Source organism: Mesoplodon densirostris, chromosome 4, assembly GCF_025265405.1.
Source record: "Mesoplodon densirostris isolate mMesDen1 chromosome 4, mMesDen1 primary haplotype, whole genome shotgun sequence".
NCBI classification, from domain to species: Eukaryota; Metazoa; Chordata; class Mammalia; order Artiodactyla; family Ziphiidae; genus Mesoplodon; species Mesoplodon densirostris.
This window is the reverse complement of record NC_082664.1, coordinates 154,618,644-154,640,347: the sequence shown is the minus strand read 5'-3', so window position 1 is coordinate 154,640,347 and position 21,704 is coordinate 154,618,644. Positions and strand designations below refer to the sequence as shown.

Below are 21,704 nucleotides of genomic sequence, written 5' to 3'. Positions count from 1 at the left end.
TTAGTAAGAAAATCTTTGCCCGCATGTCCGCTCTGGTCACCTTGCACTGGTCACCTCTCCCCCAGATGGTGCACTGGACACACTGGGCTGTGCGACCTTGACCCGGCCACCTGTCCTCTCTGCATTACCCCTCCACATCCCCCCAGGATGGTGCATTTGAAGCCCCTGTACATGCATAAGAAAAAGTGACAGCATTCAGGACTTCCTTTCCAGGAAGAGATGAAAGGTGCACGGTTGTTTAGAGGCTATACCAGATCTAAATGCTGTTTTTTTTTTTTTTTTTTTTTTTCTTTTTGCGGTATGTGGGCCTCTCACTGTTGTGGCCTCTCCCGTTGCGGAGCACAGGCTCCGGATGCGCAGGCCCAGCGGCCATGGCTCACGGGCCCAGCCGCTCCGCGGCATATGGGATCCTCCCAGACCGGGGCACGAACCCGTATCCCCTGCATCGGCAGGCGGACTCTTAACCACTGCGCCACCAGGGAGGCCCCTAAATGCTGTTTTGACTTACACTTACATTAGGCTACTTCTTACCCATCCAATTTGTCTCTTATTTTTGTTTCAAAGCTCACTGTGTATCATGCAAAGACGCCAGTAACGTGGGAAAACCTCCCATCTGACAGGAGCAGCCATCCTCTCTGTTGGCGGCAGTCCCCCCACCCCCACCATGATCCCCACTATTCTGGCCTGGACTGTGTGTGCCCACGTGCCTGTGGGTACATGTGTGTGTACAGGGCAGGCTCACTTTTGAGGTTTTTCTTTCTGGAGCCCTCTGCCCTCCTTAGTTTGTGCTGAACACACTGACACACACAAGCCTCAGTGCCCAAGCTGGTGTCTTGCTGTGATGATGATTTTGGTCCTAGCTCCACTATAGCCCAACCCCACTGAAATCAAGTCAGCTTCAGGTCCAGCTTGACCCAGGGCCTCAAATTATGACATCAGGAGTTACCTTATCTCTGGTTTCCATGTTGGCCTTACTCTCTGGTCAGTTAGCTTATGTAGTGGCCCTGGCAGCCCCCCAGACGGGGGAGAGCTTCTCATTCACAATAGTTCTGTTGTAAGTCCTGGCACAGATTTCCTGGGACCAGGTCACATGTCCACCCTCAAACAGATTACTGAAAGCAAGGAGATGAAATCTATTGATTGGCCAGATCTAGGTTATAGGCTCACCTTTAGATTCTGGTATTATAGAAGGTTAACTTCCCCCAAACCACATGGACCAGGAAACGCTGGGGGTCGGGGAGGGTCTTCTCAGAAAAAAACAGATATTATTGTCATATGATGAGGAAGCAGAGGACTGGAAGGAAAGGTAGTCACAGATGTCCACTACCCCACCCAGGGCAGTGGTGCATCCTGGAATCTGAAGGGTTAAGTTCAACCCACACCTCGTGGAAAACAACTCAGAACCCCTAAGAACCACACATACATCAGGGGTCATGGAGCCTGGAGCTGACAGCCAAATGGAGACAGGGCCTGAGCCAAGCAGAGCAGAAACGAGCACAGGCTTTCCTGCTGGGGCTGCTGGCCTGGCAGGCTGAGGTCTGGGCAGTGGCACAGGTGCCCAGGGGCTGTGTTAATATGGAGCCCAGACACTGACAGGAAAGAGCAGGCAGGATGAGAGCCTCTGGGGGAATCCTCCAGGAAGCTTGTTAGAAATGCAGCATCTCAGGTCCCACTCCAGATCTCCTGTATCAGAATCTGAATTTTAATCAGATCCCCAGGTGATCCACGTGCACTGCTCATCTAAAGACTCATCTCTTGGGACTTCCCTGGTGGTGCAGTGGTTAAGAATCTGCCTGCCAATGCAGGGGACACAGGTTCGAGCCCTGGTCCAGGAAGATCCCACGTGCCGCGGAGCAACTAAGCCTGTGAGCCACAACTACTGAGCCTGCACTCTAGAGCCTGCAAGCCACAACTACCGAGCCCACGTGTCACAACTACTGAAGCCCGCGTGCCTAGAGCTATGCTCCACCACAATGAGAAGCCCATGCACTGCAATGAAGAGTAGCCCCTGCTCGCCACAACTAGAGAAAGCCCACATGCAGCAACAAAAACCCAACACAGCCATAAACAAACAAACAAACAAACAAATAAATAAATACTTGTCTCTTGTCTCATAGCCCTCACATTCAGGGGTGGTGAGACTTATGTTAGGTCTTCAGTCAGACTTCCTGGAGTGCAGTGTGTGGCCATGGTTATGAAGGAGACTTAAACATACTCATGCTCTATCATGAAGCCAATATTTCTACTTCTGAGATATTACTGAACAAAATCACCAGAGGCAGGGACAAAGAATGTTATGCATGGAGATGTTCATTGTAGTATTATTTATAATCAGAAATTATTGCATATACACAAATAGAAAAGGGTGAAGTCAAGTATGGCACTTTATACATTGATTGTTATGTTGCCGTTTGAAATATTCTTTTAAAAGAAATGTACAGGGAATGGGCAGGGAATATAGTGATAAACAAGACAGATACAGTGTCTGCCCTCTTGGAGTTGACATTCTATGGGGGAAGACAGACAATAAGCAAGTGGACAAATGTGACAAGTATACAGAAGGAAGAAGGGGTAATGTGGTAGAGAACCATGGGAGGGTTGGGGAGGTTTCTTAGATGGGGAAACAGGGAAACCCTACTCTAGGAGCTGGCATTTAAAATGAAGTCCAAAAGTTGAGAAGGAGCCAGCCAAAGAAACAGCCAGGAAAAGATCTTCCAGGCAAGGGGAACAGGAATTACCAAGATGCTGGGGTCAGGGAGCTTGGCTGTGAGAGGGAAGTAATGGAAGATGTGTGGCTGGAGCGGGATAAGCCAAAGGAAGCTGGAAGCTGAGGAAGGTGGAGAAGTGAGTAGGGCCAGATCCCTCAGACCTTGTAGGCTGTGAGTGAAGTTTGAGTTTTGTTCTAAGGGCCAAGTGTTACAAGAGTACATGGAGAGAGGGAGTCATATTGGTAAGATGGCAGAATAGGAGGATCCAGCCCTCATTCCCCCATATAAACACTGATGATTTGACAACCATCTACAGGCAAAAATTCCTTTGTGAGAGCTCTGGAGTCCAGTTGAGAGGTTCCAGCACCCCAGTGGACCACAAAATGCAAGATCAGCCACACTGGAAGGGTAGAAAGAGCAGTGTCACTTTGCTTGCATCACCTCTCCCCCAGGCTGACAAAACTCAGAACCAAGAGAGATCGCCTAGCCCACGATTTCTGCCACAGGTTAATGAGAGAACAGGTGAGGGTCTCACTCCCCAGCCTTTGGGGCAATGTCTAAAAGCTCTGCTTATCTTGATGCATCCAGAACACAGAAGAAATCAGCATGGCTGGATTGTTTGGGAGCAGAACAAAGAAAAGGGTGGAGGCCCATAGCAACCAACATATACACCCCCAAAGCAACAATTCCCCAAAGATGGTGCCCCACAGACATCCACAGATGGTACATGAACCTCAGCAGCCAGTGAAGATCTCAGCAACCAACTTGACTCTGCAGGATTGGGGGAAGGTACACAACCCTGAGACTGCTCCTTCAGGAGGGAGGGACAGAGTGGGATTGAGCTCTTTGTCCTAGCAACTCAGTGCACTGCCCTATGGAAAATGGGTGGGTGATGCCTGGCACTCGACATGGCTCTGTGGGGTAGGGAGAAGGCACAAAATTCTAAGATATACCTTTCAGAAGGGAGGGATGGAAGTGGTGCTTGCAACCAGTGCCCTGGCCTAGCCGAGCACACCCTAGAGAAAAAGAATAGGCAGCTCTCAGCACCTTACACAGCTCTATGGGATCAGGAGAAGGCACACAATCCTAAAACTAGCCCCCCAAGGAGGGATGAGAAGAGTAGAGTGGGCACATCTATACAAAAGGTTTAAAAGATTCCCAGAATCTCTAGCCAGATGAAGGTCTTTCCCTTCCCAAGCCAGTACATAAGGACTGGAAGGGGTGACTACTCCTTCAAATGTGCAGACATCAGCACAGGATAAAATGATCACAAAGAATCAGGAAAATGTGACATCACCAAAGGAACAAAACAAAGTTCCAGTAACTGACCTCAAAGAAATGGAGATCTACGAATTGCTGACAAAGAATTCAAAATAATCATCTTAGCTCATTGAGCTATAAGAGAATGCAGACAGACAACTAGACAAAGTCAGAAAAAGCAATACATGATCACAAGTTCAACAAAGAGATAGAAACCATAAAAAAAGAACCAAAACATAAATTCTGGAGCATAGAATACAATGATTGCACTGAAAAATTCAATAGAGAGCTTCAATAGCAGACTTGATCAGGCAGAAGAAAGAATCAGTGAACTTGAAGACAGGTTACTTGAAATGCTCTACTCAGAGGAGCAAAAGTAAAAGGGAATGAAAAAGAGTGAATAAAGCCCACAGGACTCACAGGACACAGTCAAGAAAAACAATATAACATAATGGGAGTTCCAGGAGAAGAACATAAAGGAGAAGAAAGCTTATTTAAAGAAATAATGGCTAAAATTTTCCAAAATCTGGGAAAGGAAAAGAACCTCTAGATTCATAAAGCCCAAAAGACCCCAAATAGGTTGAACCTAAAAAAGGTCTACCCTGAGGCACATTAAAATTAAATAGTCAAAAGTTAAAGAGAGAATGTTGAAAACAGCAAAAGAAAAATGTCTCATCACATAAAATGAAACTCCATTAAGATTATAAGCAGAATTATTGGCAGAAAGCTTGAAGGCCAGGAGAGAGTAGGATGATATACTCAAAGTGCTGGAAAAACAAATCTGCCAACCAAGAATACTATGCCTGGCAAAACTGTCCTTTAAAAATGAAGGAGAGAGAGACTTTCCCAGACAAACAAAAATTGAGGGAGTTTGTTACCACTAGACCTGCCTTACAAGGAGTGCTAAAGGGAGTTTGTCATGTTGAAACAAAAGGACACTAAACAACCACACAGAAGCATAAGAAAGTATACATTTTACTGGTAAATATATAGACAAATAAAGAACAGTGCAATACTGCAATGGTGGTGCACAAATCACTTTTAACCCTAGTTGAAAAGTTAAAAGAATTTAAATGGATTATACTCACTAATGAAAAGTGACTGAATGGATAAAATAACAAGCTACAACTATACGCTGTGTACGAGAGACTCACTATAGCTTTAAGAACACTCAAAGGTGGAAAGTAAAGGGATAGAAAAAGATATTACATACAAATGGTAACCAAAAGAAAGCAGGAATGTATATATACTTATATGAGACAAAATAGACTTTGAACCAAAAACTGCTACACAAGATAAAGAAGATGATTATATAATGATAAAAAGGTTTACTCAACAGGAAGATATAACAATTATCTATGTACCCATTCCACTCCTGGGTATATATCCAAAAAAAGCAAAAACACTAATTCAAAAAGATACATGCACCTCAATGTTCATAGCAGCATTATTTACAACTGTCAAGATATAGTAGCAATCTAAGTGTCCATCAACAGATGAATGGATAAAGAAGGTGTGGTGTATAGATATATATACATATACACACAATGGAATACTACTCAGCCATAAAAAAGAATGAAATATTGCCATTTGCAGCAACATGGATGAACTTGCAGGGCATTATGCTAAGTGAAATAAGTCAGACAGAGAAAGACAAATACTGTATGAAATCACGTATATGTGGAATCTATAAAATACAACAAACTAGTGAATATAACAAAAAAGAAGCAGGCTCAGAGACATAGAAAACAAATTAGTAGTTACCAGTTGGGGGGAGGGGCAATATTGGCGTGGGAGAGTGGGAGGTACAAGCTATTGGTTGTCAGATAGGCTCAAGGATGTATTGTACAATATGGGGAAATAGCCAATATTTTGTAATAACTAAAAATGGAAAGTAACCTTTATAAATGTTTTAAAGTAAAAAAATTTTAATACAAATAAATAAGTTTGGGATTAACATATACACAGTACTATATATAAAATAGATAAACAACAAGGACTTACTCTATAGCACAGGGAACTATATTCAATATCTTGTAATAACCTATAATGGAGAAGAATCTGAAAAAGTATATATATATGCATTTATATACATATACATATATGTATCACTTTACTGTAGACCTGAAATTAACACAACATTGTAAACTAACTATACTTCAATTTTTAAAATGGTTATAAAATAAATAAATAATAAAAATAAATATATATGCATCCTACATCAGATCTCCTAAGTATATAAAGCAAACATCTACAGATCTAAAGGGAGAAATAGATGGCCATACAATTATAGTAGGAGACTCGAATACTCCACTTTCAAAAATGGATGGAACATCCAGACAAAAATCAGTAAGGAAACAGCAGAGTTGAACATCACTATAAACCAATGGACCAAACAGATATATAGTGAACATCCAGCAGCAGCAGAATGCACCTTCTTCTCAAGCACACATGGATTCTCCAGGATAAATCACATTATAGATCACAAAACAAGTCTTAACAAATTTAAGGAGATTGAAATCATCCCAAATGTATTTTCTGACCACAATGAAATGAAATTACAAATCAATAACAGAGGGAAAATGGGGACATTTATAAACACACAGAAATTAAAGAACACCCTCTTGAATAACACTGAATCAAAGAAGAAACTTAAAGGGAAATTAGAAATATTTTGAGTCAAATGGAAAGTACCAAGAGATACCAATAAATACCTACCTCACAAAAGAAAGATCTCAAATAACCTAAATTTACACCTCAAGGAACTAGAAAAAGAGCAAACTACGATCCAAGTTAGCAGCAGGAAAGAAAAAACTGAAGATCAGAGCATAAATAAATAAAATTAGAAAATAGAAAAACAAAAAATAGATGAAAATAAGAGGTGGTTTTTGAAAAGATAAAACAATATTGACAAACCCTTAGCAAGATTAAGAAATAAAAAAGAAAGACTCAACTAAATAAAATCACAAATAATAGAGAAGACATTACAACATGTCACAGAAATAAAAAAATATTAGAAACTATTATGAACAATTATATGCCAATAAATTGGACAACTGAGAAAAAATGGATAAATTCCTAGAAACATACAATCTACCAAGACGGAACCGCGAAGAAATTGAAAGCTTGAACAGACCAATAATAAATAAGGAGGGGGCCTCCCTGGTGGCGCAAGTGGTTGAGAGTCCGCCTGCCGATGCAGGGGATACGGGTTCGTGCCCCGGTCTGGGAGGATCCCATATGCCGCGGAGCGGCTGGGCCCGTGGGCCATGGCCGCTGAGCCTGCGCATCCGGAGCCTGCGCGTCCGGAGCCTGTGCTCCGTGACGGGGGAGGCCACAACAGTGAGAGGCCCGCATACCGAAAAAAAAAAAATAAATAAATAAAATAAAAAAATAAATAAGGAGGTTGAATCAGTAACCAAACACCTCTCAGCAAAGAAAAACTCAGGGCCAGGTCTTCACAAGCAATTCTACCCAACATTTGAAGAATTAATACCAATCCTTCTTAAACTCTTCCAAAAATGGAAGAAAGAACACTTCCAAACTCATTTTCTGAAGCCAGCATGATCCTGACACCAAAGCCAGACAAAAAATTAGAAATAGAGCTACCAGATGACCCAGCAATGCCACTTCTGTGCATACACACAAAGGAACTGAAGTCAGGATCTGAAAGAGGTATCTGCACTCCGTGCTCACTGCAGCATTGTTCACAATAGCCAAAACATGGAAGCAACCTAAATGTGCATTGCCTGATGAACGGCTAAAGAAAATGTGGTATATACACAGAATGGGATATTATTCAGCCTTTAAAGAAAGAAGGAAATCCTGCCATTTGCAACAATATGGATGAACAATATGGATGAACATGGAGGACATTATGCTAAGAGAAGCCAGACACAGAAGGACAAATACTACATAGTACCACTTATATGAGGAATCTAAGACGGCCAAACCCTTAGAAGAGAGTAGAAGGGTGGTTGCTCGGGGCTGGGGAGGGGGGAAACGGGGAGGTGATGGTCAAAGGGTACAAAGTGTCAGGTACCCAAGATGAGTAAGTTCCACAGATCTGCACGGCACGGTGCCTGTGGTTCTTAATGCCATGTTATATACTTAGAGCTTGGCTAAGAGGGTAGGTCTCCCGTTAAGTGTTCTTATCACAATAATAAATAGCGAGGGTGGAGGAAACTTGGACCTGATGGATGTACTTATGGCATAGACTGGTGATGGCTTCACAGATGCATGCTTATCTCCAAAGTCATCGAGTTGTATACATTAAATAGTTACAGCTTTTTCTATGTCAATTGTACACCAATATGGTGGTTTAAAAAAAGTGAATAGAACCTGATTTGGTCTAGGGAGCTGAAGGCCACATGAACAAAGCTACTGGGACACATTTATAATCCACATTAAGTGAGCAAAGCTGGCAGAGAATAATATAAACTGTGTAATTTTGACTATAGAAAAAAACAGGAAACATGCAAAAATATTACAGCAATTACCTACAGATGGTGGGATTACAGATGATTTTTACTTGTTTTTCTTAAGTTTCCTGTATTTCTTCGCACAGGAAGAAAAATGGAGGTGACTGCAGAATCTGAATTTGTGTCGGTCACAGTAATTCGTTACAGATGACAGAATCCACTTTTTGTGGTTTGAGCAGAGGGGGCTTATTCCTGGGTGTTAAGACTGAGATTCCAGGACTACCAGGGAACCAAGAGTGGAGGCCCCACAGCCAGGTACAACACAGCCTAGACAATCCCCTGACTCCACCCAAGACTGTTGCTATGGAAACCCCAATGTCTGTGATGCTGCTGCTGTGGGAGAACCAGACCCCTCTGTTCCCTGCCACCCAGGAGCCCCACCCTTCCACCACCCTGTGTTGCTCACTTCCGCTTTTTAGGTCTCAGGCAGGTATCTGTCCAGAGGAGCTGAGGCCACCTGCAGAACCCTAGTTGCACGGGTGTCTGGGAAATACAGATTTCAGGTTTTCCAGCGACAAAAGGCATGGAAGGAGGGGGTGGCACACAGGTTGAATGACTCAGTCTGCAGGATCCACTACAGAAGGCAAGGCAAGGGTGACAAGATGATCAAGTGTACCCCTGACCTTCTGAAGTCCACACGGTGGGCCAGTTATCCACGGTCTTATGATAAGGACAGCAGGAAGCTCTCTCTCAGTCCAGGCAGTGCTGGCTGCCAGAGCCCCTCGCCCTGGCCTCCTCTCACTTCCAAATGCCAGCACCTCTCTGCTTGGCGACTTCTGCTGCTGGAGACCCCTCGGCCTCCTTGAGGCAGGCTGCAGTGTGAAGGCTTAGCGTCCCAAGGAGCAGACTCAGCCAGGACCCCAGCCGCCTCTCTGCACTGGCTCCCAGGCTCCCTAGTGGGCCAATTCCTGTTGCCCACAGTGGGGGGATCCTGCAGTGGGGGGATCCTCTAGTGGGGGCTCCGCAGCGGCGGGCAGCTTGATAACAGCCATAGTTAGTCACCTTCTCTTCCTCTTCTCACTTCCCTACAACCTTGCCTTCACCTCCAAATAAACTCCTTGTGCCAGAATCTGTATCTCCAGGTGTGGCTAGGGCAGCCCAAACTAAGGCATCTCTGGCCTGAGCACGTGCACATGTAAAGCCTCAACCTGGTTCTTTAAGACCTTCTGGGGACAGGGCCCTGGGGGTGGGTTAAGGGCTATGAGGCTGCTTCTGTGACCTTGCATCCATTCACACCAGTTTGGAAAGTCATCTTGTTCTTGGTTCTCATCCTCCTGGGCAGGAAACTAGAGGGCTCCGGGATGCTTCCTCCGCCGGCTGCCCTGCCCACACTGATGCCACCCCCGCCCACACAGGTGCCACCACCGGAGTTCTGTCCACCCCTCTCTGCGTCATGCGTTACTCCTCTGCCGTAGGACCAGCAAGCATGTCCTCTGAATGCACCGTCCTTGGTTTAAATGTGACTCTGCTATTAGCATGTGAGGTTGGGCCAACTCCGTCGTGGGTGCAGGCAGCAAACATTTCCCTGGAGCCTGCCCGGTGTCAGGCCCTGCATCACCCACCACAGAAGTCACCCTTCCCTCCAGCCCCGCAGAGTTGCCCACGAGCACCGCCCAGTGGCAGGGAGCTCACATCCTCGGTTACACCTTCAGGCAGCTGGTGAGAGAAGCAGCTTTATCCATCAACCCCTCCGGGCCGGGTGTCTGACTTGTCTCCTTCCACATTCTTGGGGTAACTGTTCCTGTCACCCTTCATCCACAGATGAGGCTCCTGGAGGTTGAGTGACATTCTGGGGTCGCTTGGCAGGCAGTAAGGGGAGGGACTGGGCAGCGACCAGGAAGGCCTGCTCAGGGTCCTTTCCTGTTCCCTGGTGCGTCCTGGCCGCTCAGACACAGGACGTCCCAGGACACGGGGCTCCTGGCACTGCTGCGTCACCGCCCCTCAGCCGTTTAGCTGGGAGCCTCTGCCAGTCTTAGCACCGGGGACCCTGCGGTGCGCCTAACACACTCCTACTCCTCGTGGAGGAAGACAGAGCAGTAAGCAGACGAAGACAAGGTTGCTCCCAGGGCCCTGAGGGGTGGGGAGGCTGGAGGAGGAACCGCGCATCCCCCGTCCCGAGAACTGTCCTGAGGACGGCTGTGGAGAGTCTCCAGCTGACAGGGGGCTGAGCTGGCCTTGTCGCTGGCCCGCGGCAGGCAGAGAGCACATGGTCTGCAGGCCATCCTGGTCTTCATCACCTGCCAGCGTCCAGGCACTGAGGCCCTGCTGGTGCGTGCTGATGTCCACTTGGAATTGCTGGGCAGGGAGTCCAGGGTCCTTCTGGAAAAGGGGTTTACACTCAGGCAACTGGGAGCTACCTGCTGGTCACTCACTTGCTACCAGTGAGGTCGGGGAGCGGGGTGCTGCCAGGGAGCCCAGGTTTGCCCACCTGTGACAAGGGGCCTGGGTGTTTGAGGAGCATCTGGGGGCTCTGTACCCCTTTTAAAAGTAACAACTCACCATTTGGCTGAACAATTGTTCATTTTTTCCATTAAACCTTGATGTACACACAGGAGACATACAAAGCTGCCTGGGAGACTCTCCCTGCTGCCCGGGGTGGTCTGGCTCCAGCATTCCCATGGCCACTCAGTGTCCCTCGTGTGGACGGGCCACATGCATCCATTCTGATGAGACACGCAAGGCCTGTTCTAGCCCGGGGCCTGGGGACACACCGCCCAGCCATGCCCCACGTTTCACTGGCATTTACACTCAGGAGCTGAACATCTGGGTCAAAGGGTGCCCTTACCTTCCCGGTCAAGGCCAGCGTCTTTTCTAAAGATGGCGCACATATGTGTGCCAGGCCCCGTGCAGACCTGGGAGGAGGGGGAACATCCATCAAACCATTATTTAAAGAAATCGAAGCTGCAGCTGCAGACTGACCCGTGCTGGGCGGTGGAGGGAGCAGCTTTGAGAGGGGTGAACAGGGAGGGAGGCCTGGCGGATGCCTCCCACCTCCCCCCTGCTCCCCGACTTAGGAACACAGCTGCTGAGAGTGGCCCTAGCCAGGAGGTGTGAGCTGCGGGAAGCATCCAGGCAGGTGGGAGGGTGTGTGCAGAGGCTTCGAGGCTCGAGGGTGTATGATGAATGTGCAGCAGCTGCCACGACAGGCTGGGCGGCTTGAACAACAGAAGTGTGTCTTCCCACAGCTCTGGAGGCCGGAAGTCCCAGATCACAGTCTGGCGGGTGGGTGTCTGGTGTGGACTCTCCTCCTCACGGGGTCCTCACGTGGTGGGGGGAGCCCTGGAGCCCCTTCCTCCTATGTCAGGACCCCGGCCCTACTGGGTTACGCCCCACCCTTAGGACCACGTTCAATCTTTGTGCCTCCTTACAGGCTCCGTCTCCAAGCACGGCCACGCTGGGGGGCTGGGACCCCAACGTATGAATTGGGGGGACAGGAACACTCTGTCTGTAACAGGGGTGAGTGGAAGTGGAAGGCCTGGAGCAGGCATGGGGGGAGGGCGAGGGGCGGCAGCGTTTCAGGACCTGCTGCTATGAAACCAACACCCCTAAACGCAGTGGTTTAAAACAGTCATCATTTATTCCTGCGGGACTTCACGCTTCGGGCAGGGCCCGGGGGGACGGCTCATCTCTGCTGCGTGTGTGACTTCAGCTGAGGCCTCCCTCACAGTGGCTGCCACCCGGGGTTCAGCTGGGCTGGTGGCTGGCCTCGTCCTCCTCCATGTGGCTGCCGGGCTTCTTCACAGCCTGGGGGCTGGTTTCCAAGAGCGAGGAAGCAAACGCCGCCCGTCCCTTTGCAGGGCCTGATCCTGGCAGGAGTGTCATTTCTGCCACTGTTGAAGTCACAGCGTCCGGGTACAGCTGCTGGCCGCTCACGTCACAGAGCTCGTTTTTGATAAAAATTGTATGAATTTCAGGTGTACAACATGACGTTTTGGTGTCTGTGTACACAGTGGAGCTCCAGGCGAGCTAACTAACATGTCCATCTGCTCAGGTAACCATCACTTTTTGGTTGTGGCCTGTGCACCTCAAGTCTGCTCCCCTGGCAAGTCTCCCCGACACGACGCAGTGTCGTTAACTGCACTCATCCTGCCATGCACTGCATCTCTAGACTCACTCGGCAGGCAGAGCTGTAACTTTTACCCTTTGACCAACCTCTCCCCGTTTCTCCCACCCCATGTGACTTGATTATTGCTGGAAAGATGAGTTTAGAACCGACAATTTCCCTGCTAAGCTGACAAGCGTAAAAGCTTAACTTGAGAACAAACCAAATTGCACTCAAAGTGCGAAGGCAGAGACTGGGACTTGGTCAAGCCTGGGCCTGAGCCCTCAGTTTGGGGAGACGGATAGTTAGGACCTCACAGGGGTCTGGTCCTGTCCACGTGATTTTTATACACCCTCCACCCTGATGGAGCCTGTGATTTTATGGGAAAATGAGTTCTAAAAATTAAATTATTAAACTTGACGATATTGTAAAAAGGTGTACAGTTCACTTATCCTTCATTTGTTTACTGTAAGTGTCTGCAAAGTGTCTCGTAGGCTGGTTTAAAATAGAATGTTTAGTAGAAAATTTGAGGTTCAGTAAGGCCAGCAGATCAGGAGACAACTGCCACTGAAAAGAGAGTTTCTACTCACAGTCTCGGAGGAGGGGGAGGACGCACCATGCAGGGAGCGTGCGGAGGGCAGGAGGCAGAGGAGCCCGGAGCCGTGGACAGACAGACGGATGGGAGCCTTCATCGCAGCTTCTGTGGAGGGAACGGCAAGCAGGGTGAACAGGCTGAAGACCGGCCAGGCTGAGCAGCTTCATGGGCTCTGGGCTGTAGGGGCCCCCAGCGGCCTGGAACCTGACCCTGGGGGAGCAGGGCAGGTGGACAGTGGCTCAGAGCATGAGTCCAACAGAGGAGGTGCTTGGTTTGTATTTGAAAAGTGGGTGCTGGGGGACTTCCCTGGCAGTCCAGTGGTTAGGACTTGGCACTCTCACTGCCAAGGGCCTGGGTTTGATCCCTGGTTGGGGAACTAAGATCCTGCAAGCCGCGAGATGCAGCCAAAAAAACCCCCCAAAAAACTGGGCCCTAAAAGGACTCCTCCTGCGGGTGGGCGGGGGGCTGACAAGGGGGCAGGAGGCCAAGTCAAGGTGACACAGAACAGGGGGTGTCCTGCAAAAACAAAGCACCAAGTTTACAGAAGGTAGAAACACGGTCTGTTCAGGCTCAGCTCGAATGTCACCTCCTCAGAGGAGCCGTCCTGCCTGCACAGTTTACAGGGACAGCCTCCCCAGCCCTCAGCCACTTCATTCCTGCACAGCGCTCAGGGCTGGCCCCTGGCTGCGCACCCAGAAGGGTCCTCGCAGGGGCCACAGGCCCCACACGACCTGGTCTCCCACCTCTCTTCCCCCCACCCTGCCCTCCTGACTTCCCCGAGTCCTGCATGTCCCCACAGCACGTGGCCTTCTAACAGGCCGTGGGCTCACTGTGCGCCTCCGTCAGTGCCGGGCCCGCTGCCCAGGTCAGTGCAGGCACACAGGGGGCTCAGCAAGCAGTGAATCAACGGCTCTTACCATCACTGCCTGGAACGTTCTCGTCCGTGGCCTCAGCGTCCACACACCCAGTGCACGTTCACTGAGGCCCTACTGTGTGCCGGGCGGGCTCCAGACACCTGGTCTCCATTCTCATGCAGCAGACAGCCTGGGGGCATGAGACAGAGAAAAATAAGTAAAATATAGGCAAAGTCAGGCAGTGAGATGTTCCATGGTGAAAAACAAAGTCAGGCAGGACGTTGGAGCGAACTCCTGGAGGTGTTTAGGGAGCGAGCGATGCAGAGGGAGAGACTTCCCGGCTGAGGCTACAGCCAGTTCAAAGGGCCTGAGGCCACAGTGGGCTGCAGGTCCAGAGTCTTAGCTATCCATGTGGATTCTTAGTTTTCTCTCCAGTCTGTTTGTTGCTTTTATTTATAATCCTTGGTTTCACCTTTCTTGCTAATTAACCTGAGTCTGGGTCACCATCTGTTGAGTTTAGCAAATTCTATCCCAGTGATTTAAAGTGGAAACAGGTGAATCCGGGTCAAGTCAGCGCGTGTTTACTGAGTGGCCTCCCTGGGCCCAGCTGTGTCTGGCACCAGGCGGCTGTGAAGTGAGCATGACGGTCTCCGCCCTGAGGACCCCAGTTAGTGAACATCCAGACGCCCTCAGGCCCCGTCTGCTGCCCCCCTGCCCCGCTTCATCTGGGTCTCAAGCTCCCGCGCTGACCTCAGTTGCACCTTCCTCCCCCACCTCCTTCAATTTTAATTTTTTTTTAACTTGGAAGCCGTGTCACGACAGTGCCCCTCAGTAGTGAGAAACTCATCACCACTTCAGCAGTGGGATCTACCTGTTACGTCTGAGCTGAGACTGGACAGGATGGAAACACAGGACGCGGAGGAAGAGATGGCTCAGGGGCTGGCCCTCGGGGCAGGCAGAGGGGAGGCGGAGAGAGAGGAGGAGGTCACGGCAGGAGGAGGGGAGTCCAGGGGCTCCCAGGGTCACCTCCTGTCACTTCCTGCTGCTCCCGCCTCAACACGGGAGCCTGAATCCCATGCTGCATCACACCTGCAGGCCCTCACATGGCCGGGCCTCCAGCAGGAGCCCCTCTCCTCTACTCACCAGCAGCAACGCCCTCACCCTTCAAGACCCTGCTCTTCTGAGGGCTTGTCCCTGACCCTGCCTGCCCGGGGCATCCGTCCCACTGTGACCCATTCACCCGTTCTGCATTCACCTCTCCTGGTTGTCACGGCCTGAGGATGACCTGACGCCTTGGGACATGGTCTGCTTCTCAGGACCAGCTGAGAGACCAGCAGACCTCAGTTATAAGCTCTAAGTCTGTGTGATCCTGGGCGAGTCCCTTATCCCCTGGGAGGCTCCATCTTCTCACTGTAAAGGGGTCTGGCAGTGGCCACCCCACAGCGACAGTCAGCTGCTGGACCTGCCAGAGGAGGAGCAGGGCTGGGGGCCTGTGGCTGTGACCCTCAGGGCTGACCCTGGAAGCGGGCCTCGGCATGGCCAGGGTTTGCAGAAAGCATGGGTGCAGCAATGCATGAAGGGGTGGGAAAAGGGCAGAGGTTAGGGGGCAGCTTTGGAGCCAGAAGACAGGGCATCCAGGGGACACTTTCCAGAGCCCCTGGCCCTGGGCCTCTCCCACTCCCACCCCTTCGTGGCTGCCTTCAGAGGACATGCGAGGAACCCCTCTTTTGAAGGCTACACTCTCAGCCCATTTATCCCACCCGCCCAGCGTTCAGGGCAGGCTCCACACGACTGTGGCCCTCATGTGCCTTGTGAAGCAGTGAGGGCTACAGGGAGGACTGCAAACTCAGATGTCTCCAGGGGCCAGGCAAGGAGAGGCTGGGGGAGGGCCTGGGCCCGGGGGAATCTTAGGGGGCGGTGGGGACTGTGATGATCTGGGGACACAAGCTCCATCCAGAGAGGGCTCCCACTCAGCCCCAGAAGAGCTTTGCCCAGAGGGAACGTCACCCAGGATGCCAGAACTTCTCACTTCATATCAAAACTAACAAACTAACAAAGCTAGAAGCCTGGGTTTTTGCCTGAAATCGTCTAGTTTTTAAGTGTTAGAATTAATTTTAAAAATCTAGACTTGCCCCTGAGCCCTAGTTCGAGGCCCTTAGTTTAAGACCAAGGGTGGGCTGGGCAGCCACCCTGAGGCAGGGTCCAGGCTGGATGCCCTGTCACTGCACAGCCCCTGTGCCCACGTCCCCACCCCTGCCCACTGCCTCCTCATGGGTGTTCAGGGGACAGCTTCATTCCCAGGAACCAGCCCCCAGGTCAGGGTATGGAGGGAACAGGGCTCTTCTGGGATTGCCCTTTCCTTCAGCAGATCTTCGGCAGCTGGAGCTTTGAGATCACTCGTACACACACACACACACACACACACACACACACACGCACACGCACACGCACACACACACACACACACACTCTGATCCAGCCCTCTTCGGCAGCTGGAGCTTTAAGACCACTCGTACGTACACGTACACACACACACTCGCTCTCTCTGATCCAGCCCTCTACCTACCAGACTAGGCTTGCCCTTCGTGCTGGAGCTGACCTCCCCCAGAGGAGCATCCTTGTGCAGGGGAGTGAGTGAGCCTTCCCTGCAGCCCTAAACCTGTATTGAGCACCTGCTGGGTACTTGGTCCTGGCATGGGAGCTTGGGGCATGGGGGGAGCCTGGGCACCTGACCACAAGGGACCAAATAAACCAGATGAGAAGGCAGTGATGTCAAGGGCTTCAAGGAGAAAGGAGAATACATTTGATGGGGAGGGGAGGTCAGGTGACTGGGGTGGCCTTGGAGCATCACCACCATGTGATCTGGGGGAACAGGGGACAGGTGTGCTTGGTGGAACAGCATGCACAATGGCTCAGAAGGTGTGGGGAGCAGAGGGAGGTAATCCTGTACCTGCAGCAGGCCTCCTTCCCCCTTCCTCTGTAATGATGGGGCAGCTGATGAGAGCAGCTCTCAGTGAGCCCTCCTGGGGCCCTGTTACTAGTTCTCTATCATAGATGAGGACACTGAGGCACAGAGAGGGCAGGGGCCACCAAAGGTCACACAGCAGGATTTAGGGAGCCTTTCTGGGGTGCCTGTTACCTCTCCTTTAATACAGATGAGGACACTGAGCCAGAGAGAGGGACGGGGCCACCCAAGATCACAAAGCAGGACCGTAGTGAGTCCTGCTGCAGCCCAGTTACAAGTTCTTTATTATACATGAGGTCTCTGAGGCACAGAGAGGGCAGTGGCTGCCCAAGGTCACAAAGCAGGGTCTTTGTGAGTTTTCCTGGAGGCCGTGTTACTAGTACTCTGTTACAGCCAAGGACACTGAGGCACAGAGAGGGAGCAGGGAAGCCCCACGGCCTGTGTCCTTCACGACCCGCTTTATGCTGCCAGCAGGGCTGCAGGCCTGCAGTGGACGTGGAAGGCAGCTCACTGCAGCATTAGTTACAATAACCAAGATATGGATGTAACCGAGCAGGACCCTATGGGGCCTTCCCGGGACAGACCCCTCCCCCCTATTCTCTGCTGTAGCTCCTCTCTGAAGTAGCCAGATAATAGTATCTCACACATGTTTCCTGAGTTTTTCAGATGCTAAAAACCCCCACCAAGTGGAAAAAATTAACTACTTGATGATCATGAGCCCCCAGACCTACTGGCACCTAAGGACTGATAAAGTTAACCCCTGTGACACCTCACCATCGACCAATCAGAGAATCGTGTACAAGCTGATCACACACCCTGTGGCCCCCCCTCCCTCACCTGAAACCCTTTGGGGAGTTCGGGATTTGGGGGGCATGAGCCACCCCTCTCCTTGCTGGCCCTACAATAAACCTTTCTCTGCTTCACACTCTGGTGTTTGTTTGGCTTCACTGTGCATCGGGCACATGGACTTGTGTTCAGTAACATGGAAACAACCTAGGTGTCCATCGACACATGAATGGGTGAAGAAAATGTGACATATATATATATATATATAAATTATATATATAATGGAATCTTACTCAGCCATAAAAAAAAAGGAAATCTTGCCATTTGCAACATGGATGGACCTTGAGGGCATTATGCTAAGTGAAATAAGTCAGACAGAGAAAGATATAACCTCACTTATGGAGTTGAAAAAATAAACCAAACTCACAGAAACAGAGAACAGGATGGTGACTACCAGAGGCGGGGTGTTGAGGGGGCTGGTGAAATGGGCAAAGAGGGTCAAAAGGCACAAACTTCCAGCTGTAAGATACACAAGCCCTGGGGATGTATGTACAGCAAAGTGACTGTGGTCAACATCACTGTGTTGTGTATATGAAAGTTGCTAAGAGAGAAGATCTTCAAAGTTCTCATCACAAGAAAAATAATCTGTACCTGTGTGTGGTGGTGATGGTAACTAAACTTACTGTGGTGATCATTACACAATATGTACATATATCAAGTCATGATGCCTAAAACTAACAGTGTTATGTGACAATCATACCCAATATCTATATCTCAGCAATCAGGGGTGAGAGCGTGGACAACCTGTTGCCGAAGCTGCATTTGCTCTACAACAGCAGAGTGCTGGGAAATAATTTTTGGGAAAAGCGTGCCGACCCTGGCCCAGAAGACAGTGGTTTAGCAGCAACAACAGCATGCCTAGGTGGACGCTCAGCCCAGCCAGCCCCTGTGCTCTACCTGTCATCCCATTTAATCCCCTCCCCACCCTAAGAGGGAGAGACTTCAATATTCCCATTTTACAGATGAGAAAACGGAGGCCCAAGTGTTGGAGCCAGCTTTGAACCCGTGTTGTGATTTCAAAGTCACATCTCAACCCAGATTTCTAGAAGGTGGGGGTCCAGGCACTGGGGATCCTCCCTCTTCCACACTTACAGTTGTGCTCCAGGGCCCACCATCCCAGAGGCTGCTGGATGAACACATTTAATCCACTAATTCTGCACCCACTCAGCGCTTGGCTGCGGCTCTCCTGCTGCTGCTGACACTTCAGCCGGCTGAGGTTGTACAGGTGACTCATCACCACCTGCCCACCCTGCCCTCCTGTGGGGCAGGGCCCTCCTTGCCTCGTTATTCTAAATCCTTAGCTCAAAAAATCTGCAGAACTGCATTAAAAGAGCCCTGCTCACCTGTGTGGAGGCCTTGACAAGGGAAGGGAGGGGAAGTTTTGGGGTGGACTCTTATACTGAAGGGACATGAAAGGGACACTATTTATGTCCCTAATGGGACTCAATGTGAGGCTAAGAGCTTTGTCCCATAGAGAAATAAAAGACCCCCAACCTTCACCTGTGAAAGCAGCTCAGGCGCTATGGTACCCTGTCTGCCTGTCTGGCCCGTCCATATTTGGTCTGTGAACACCTCCGGGGCAGGCCTCTGCCTTCTCCTCTCTGTGCCCCCTGAGCCTGCACACCGTGGGCCTTCAGAGCCTCAGGGACATCGCCCCACCCCGACCATGGCCAGAAGCCTCCAGCCATCAAAATGCCTGTGGAGTCACTTTGGCCCAAGCACTGCTGGGTACCTTAGTCCCGTCTAAAGAACAAGCCATACCATGTGGCTTCCCCAGAGTTCAAGCAGCAGGATCTGGGGGTTCTGTCTGGCTCCACACTTCCTCACTGTAGCCCAGTTACCTCCCTTCTCTGAGCCCCAGTCTTGTCCTCTAAACGGGGACATGGATTGCTACCTTAATGGGACTAATCCTGTGAGGACTAATTTGGGTGATCCTAGAATTTACAGCTGGCACCAATAGATACCGCTTGAATCCATTCGGATATCCAGATTAAACTGGAGTCTCCAGTGTTATCTGGAAGTTCTTCCGTGAAGCTAGACGAAACCCACACAGTTGCGATTCCAGGGTCTCCACTTAGCCAGCTGGACAGAAAACCCAAAGTGGCTCAAACAGGCTAACAAACAAGCAGGAGAGAATGACTTACGTAACTAAGTCCACAGGTGGACGGCTTACAGCCAGGCTGCACCTGGAGCTCAGGGGCGTCAGCAGGAACCGTCTCTCCCCGCCTGTGGGTTCTGCTTACTGGTGTCATGCTCACGCAGGCGGCTGTACCTTGATGGGAGCAAGACGGCCACCAACTGCCACAGGCTGAAGTCAAGTCCCCTCCAACTGCCCCGGGCTAGCCTCTGTCCCCGCCACTCCCGAGAGAAACATGGCTTCTCTTCCTCAGGATTCCAGCACAAGGCCCCACCCTGGGCCCTGATTGGTCACTAGCCCACCCCTGAGCCAATCACGGTGGCCAGGGAGGATGGAACATGCTGACTGGCCAGGTCGAGGTCATGTGACCATCCTCTCCGGGAAACTTGCGAGCTGTTCACCTTTTTTTTTTTTTTTTTTTTTTTTTTTTTGCGGTACGCGGGCCTCTCACTGTTGTGTAGGCTCCGGACGTGCAGGCTCAGCGGCCGTGGCTCACGAGACCAGCCGCTCTACGGCATGTGGGATCTTCCCGGACCACGGCACGAACCCGTTTCCCCTCCATCGGCAGGCGGACTCTCAACCACTGCGCCAGCAGGGAAGCCCTGTTCACCCTTTGTGTGGGGTGGGAGACAGGGTGATACGGAGAGAGCAGGGGTGAGGGACCAGCTGCTGCGTCCTCTGTGCTCAGTTTCCTGGGAGGTACCTGCTCACATCCTCCTCCCACATCCCTTTGTCCTCTGTTTACAAAAGAATTCATGATGCATTTCTTCTCTTCCCAAGCCCCGTTTCATCCACCAACACCAAAAAGGAGCAAGACTTCCTGTTTGAAGACAGGATTGGGGATCTCCTTCCAGCCTCAAGGATTGCTTTTTGTGTCCCTTTACAATCATTTATTCAGTCAACAAACATCCACTGAGCACCTACTACATGCTGCTATGGGTTCTCAGGACTGTTAGTTGTTCTGAGTAGTGGGTATCACCCAGGACCCTCCAAAAGGGAACAAGTTTTGTCTGATGAAGCATCTGGAGGTGAGTTTCCAGTCCCATTCTGCCACCCACCGTGTGGCCCTGAGGAATTCCTCCTCCTCTCTGGGCTTCTGCTTTCTCATCTGAGGAGGCACTGGGGAAAATGAGGTCCTGGAGCCCCCTCAGCTCTGACATGTTGTGGTTGGGTCTTAGAACATGTCTCTCCAGCTGAGTCAGCCGATGAGCACTGTGGAAAATAGCCACAACTCTCCCACGGCAGAGCTGGGCTGAGGTGAGTCCACAATCACACAGCTGTGCATCTAAATCCTTCCCCTTCATGGATGCTGAGAGGACCCAGGGCAGAGGAGGATCAGTGCTTTCCGTGCCTGTGAAGACCCCCAGCTCTAGGTCCCTATGAGCTTGCCCAATGCTGCTGCTGCCCCAGAAGATCCTTTGGGGCATTTGTGATTCCCAAGTTCTCCCTCTTGAAGTCAAGTTTGGGGCTCTCAAAGGGAAATAGAGGGAGGCCACATGGAGGGGAGGAGAGAATGGTGTGGAGGTTCCATGGAGTCCATCCATCATCCACCTCCCTCTCTGCTTCCCTTTCTTTGTCACAGATGAAATTGGTCATGGCTCCCTGGAAGAACAGAGACCCCTGATGTGTTGGTGGGGAAGGGAGGGATCCCTGTGAGGCAGGCTCAGCGGGGAGACTGTTTTCTTCTGGACGAGTCTAGTTTCTCTTCACTCTGAACATTTGGGGATGTGAATTAATACCCCTGGTCATTCTGTCACTTATTGTCAGGTCACCCTATTAATCCATTTGTTCCCTCCTTTATTTAGCTCATGCTTTT

At 50.3% G+C, this 21,704-nt stretch overlaps 1 long non-coding RNA gene across 1 annotated transcript in view; it reads right to left on the bottom strand.

Moving 5' to 3' along the window:
- Positions 1-20,127, bottom strand: part of LOC132488835 (uncharacterized) — a 55,294-nt gene extending 35,167 nt beyond the window's left edge. The window contains exons 1-3 of the long non-coding RNA XR_009531815.1: positions 19,896-20,127; positions 14,004-14,130; positions 13,082-13,191 (exon numbers count right to left, since the gene is read on the bottom strand). This is a non-coding gene — a long non-coding RNA (uncharacterized LOC132488835). The remainder of the gene's footprint in view (positions 1-13,081; positions 13,192-14,003; positions 14,131-19,895) is intronic.
- Between the last annotated feature and the right edge of the window lie 1,577 nt (positions 20,128-21,704).